Genomic DNA, 3965 nt, shown 5'->3' on the forward strand with positions numbered 1-3965 from the left:
GAAACAATAGAAGGCAATGTGAAATATCTCATTGGAAAAACCACTGACCTGGAAAATAGATCCAGGAGACATAATTTAAAAATTATTGGACTACCTGAAAGACATGATCAAAAAAAGAACCTAGAAATAATCCTTCAAGAAATTCTCAAGGAGAATTGCCCTAATATTTAGAACCAGAGGGCAAAATAGAGGTTGAAAGAATCCACCAATCACCTCCTGAAAAAGATCCCAAAAAGAAAACTCCTAAGAATATTATAGCCAGGTTCTGGAGTTCACAGATCAAGGAGAAAATATTACAAGAAGCCAGGAAGAAAGAAGGGGTGGCTAGGTGGCAAAGTGAATAGAGCACCAGACCTGGAGTCAGGAGGACCTGAGTTCAAATCTGGCATCAGACACATAACAGAAAAAAACTAGCTATGTGTTTTTGGGCAAGTCACTTAACCTCAATTGCCCTACCTTACCCCTCCAAAAAGAAAAAAAAAACAAGAAACAATTTGAATATTGTGGAAACACAATCAGGATAACACAGGATCTGGCATCTTCCACAGTGAGGGATCAAAGGGCTTGGGATATGATATTCTGGAGTTCAAAGGAGCTAGGATTAAAACCAAGAATCACCTACCTAGCAAAACTCAGTATCATATTTTCAGGGGAAAATATTGTCATTCAGTGGAATAGAGGATTTTCAAGCATTTTTTTTAAGCAATTGGGGTTAAGTAACTTGCTCAAAGTTACACGGCCAGTATTGGGGGGGGGGAGGGGGAGGCGAGGGGTGTTAACTATCTGAGGCCAGAACCGATCCCAGGTCCTCCCGACTCTGGGGCCAGTGCTCTTACTCACTGCACCACCTGGCTGCCCCTCTTTCAAGCATGCTTGATGAAAAAAACAAAGTTGAATAGAAAATTTGTATTCAGATAAAAGAAACAAGAGAAGCATGAGAAGGTAAACAGGGAGTAGAAATCAAAAGAAACTTATCAAAGTTGAACTATTTATATCACTACATCGAAGAACAATAATTGTAACTGATGAAACTTTTCTCAGTATGAGAATAGTAGAAGGGAATGGAAATGTATATATATATACATGTATATATGTATATGTGTGTATACATACATATATGTATATATATGTATATGTATATACATATATATATACATAGATAGAGGGCGGAGGACCAATTTAATAGGAAGGGATGATACTTAAAATGTGAAATTAAAAGGTGAGAGAGGAATATGAGAGGAGATGGGGAGAGACAGAATGGGGTAAACTATCTCATATAGAAGAAGCAATGGGAAATGGTTACAATGGAGGGGAAGAACAGGAAGGAAAAAGGGAATTGGTCAACCTTATTCTCATTGAATTTGGCTGAGGGAGGGAATTACATAAACACTAAATAGTGTAACTCACCCTAAAGGAGAGTAGGGGGGGAAGAGGATAAGTGGGGGGATGATGGAAGGGAGGGCAGGCTGGGGGTGCGGAGGGAATTTGGAAGCTCCCACTTTTGAAAAGAGACAGGATCAAAGTAGAGAATAGAACAAGTGGGAGGTGGGACAGGAGGTAGGGAAATGTAGTCAATCTTTTACAATATATCTACTATGGTAATGTTTTGCATAGCTACACATGTACAACCTACATTCAATTGCTTATCTTCCCAGTAAGGGTGGGTGATAAGGGAGGAAAGGAAAAAATCTGGAATTCAAAGTTTTAAAATCAAATGTTAAAATATACATATATTATTATTATTAATATTATTTTATATGTAACTGGGAAATAAGATATGCAGGCACTGGGGCATAGAGATCCACTGTGCCCTACTGAAAAGTCAGAGGGGGTATGGGAGAAGATATGGGAGAGAGCAGATTGGAGGAGGGGATATTCAGTGCAATCGCTATTTTCGGGTGGTGGGTAGGGGGAAAATGGGGAGAAAATTTCTAATTCAAAGTCTTGCAGAAATGAATGATGCAAACTAGAAGTTAATAAAGCATTTGAATAAAAAATAAAATAAAATAGTTGAATACAAAAAAAATAAATGTAGTCATCCAGCTTCCCCCCCCCAAAATATCTGTGATACACTCTCCCACAAATGTACACAGAATCCATGGAAGAGTGGGCTCATGTAGGAAAGGGTAAAGCACCCCTCCTAATTGCCAGAAGCCCTTTCCTCCCATTCATTATATTCTCATGTTCCTTCCATTCATAATATACTCAGTTTCCTTTAAAAAAAAAGAATTTGGATGCTATATCATATGGTATATATATGTTCAGTAATGGTATTACTTCACTGTCTGTGGTACCTTTTATCAGGATGCAGTTTCCTTCCTTATACCATTTAATTAGTTCTATTTTTGCTTTTGCTTTTGCTTTCTATAACATCAGGATGGCTACTCCTACTTTTTTACTTCAGCAGAAGCATAATATAATCTACTGCAGCCTTTCACCTTTACTCTGTGTGTATCCCATCATTTCACATGTGTTTCTTGTAAATACCATATTGTGGGATCATGGTTTTTAATCCACTCTGTTATCTGCTTCCATTTTATAGGAGAGTTCATCCCAGTCACATTGACTGTTATGATTACTGTCTGTGTCTTTCCCTACATCCTTTCCCCTCACACAAACACACCATTTATGGTTTTCTTTCTCCTTTCTCCCTTTCCCTCCTCACTAGAGTTTTGTTTTTGGCTCCCACATCCCTCAATTTGTGCCCCGTTATCAGCCTCCTCCCTTTTTTCCCTTATGATTTCTTGCCTCCCTTCTATCTACCCCCTCCCTTTACCTTCCCCTTTCCCCTCCTACCTCCTATACAGTAAATTAGATTTCTATACCTATGTTATTCCGTCTTTCAGACAAATATGATGAGAGTAAGGTTCAATCTTCATCTCCCTTAGGTCTTTATGCCTCTTCATGTAATGTAATTTACCCTTTTCTGCCTCCTTTTCATTTTGCAACAGTTTCTGGAAATTGACTATGACCATGAGCTTCTTGGTGGTGAGTACCTTCAGTCCCATGAGAGAGTGGTACATATTGGCATAGGCCACTGAGAAGTTGGGCTCCAAGATGACCTTCTTGAAGATCAGGTTGATGACCATTTTTGAAGTGCTCCTTTCTGTCAATGGCCAGCTGCTTTACCTGATTCATCTGCTGCTGGAACACCTGTGGTGTCAGCTTGCTCAGAAAGGTTCACACCCTCTGGAACAGGTCCTGGGTTTTCCTGCCAAAGGTATCTTCTTCTCCCCAATCTTATTTCTTTAGGGCTATGTTGTTTTGTTTTTTTTTTTACTGGACTTCCAGGCCTTCTTGGCTTCTTTAAGCTTCACATGATCACTGAGCAATACTGTGACAATGATTTTCCATGGCTCCTTCCAAAGGCCTGGTGGGTCAAGGCCCACCAGGTCCTGGGGTAGTTTGCTGCCTGGTCCCCAGCCAGCCTCCCCGCCTTGGGAGCCTTGATTTTTGAAGTTGGACTGACTCAGGTCGGCAAAAATAAGATGAAGTCAGGGCCAGAGTTCGTGATGGTTAGGCAGGTGGAGTCTGGAAACTGTAGTTGTGACTCTCTTGCCTTTTCCAGCACCACATCGTTGATGTGAGGCAGACCCTGTAGCTTTTGCATACTGGCAACAATGAAATAGAATCCAAGGAACAATTCATGGTCATACTGCTCCTCCTCAGGATTTGAAGGCTTGCACTGATCTGACTTGTACTGTCACTTCTAGTTCACAGGCTGAATGTTCTCATCATCATCCATCTTGTCTTCCTAGCCCTCTCACATCTCATCAGCCTCAGTAGGCCCCCTCAGACTCAGGGTTTGGCTCACCATCCTTAGGAGACTGACTTTCTAACCACAGCACATGCTTATTGTCTCTTCTTGGACACAGATATTGCCACCACTTGGTTGGCTATCTCATCAAGGTTCTGGTAAAGGGGAGCTGGGATGGGTGTGGTTGGGTGATCACAGGGAGCAATAA

At 40.9% G+C, this 3965-nt stretch overlaps 1 pseudogene; it reads right to left on the reverse strand.

Annotated features, from left to right (window-relative positions):
- Positions 1-2825: 2825 nt before the first annotated feature.
- On the reverse strand, positions 2826-3817 carry LOC138159846 (eukaryotic translation initiation factor 4 gamma 1 pseudogene; annotated as a pseudogene).
- Positions 3818-3965: the final 148 nt, after the last annotated feature.

This window comes from Petaurus breviceps, unplaced genomic scaffold (assembly GCF_028583685.1).
Source record: "Petaurus breviceps papuanus isolate PSGF00001 unplaced genomic scaffold, PetGlider_PUasm1.0 178, whole genome shotgun sequence".
Classification (NCBI taxonomy): domain Eukaryota; kingdom Metazoa; phylum Chordata; class Mammalia; order Diprotodontia; family Petauridae; genus Petaurus; species Petaurus breviceps.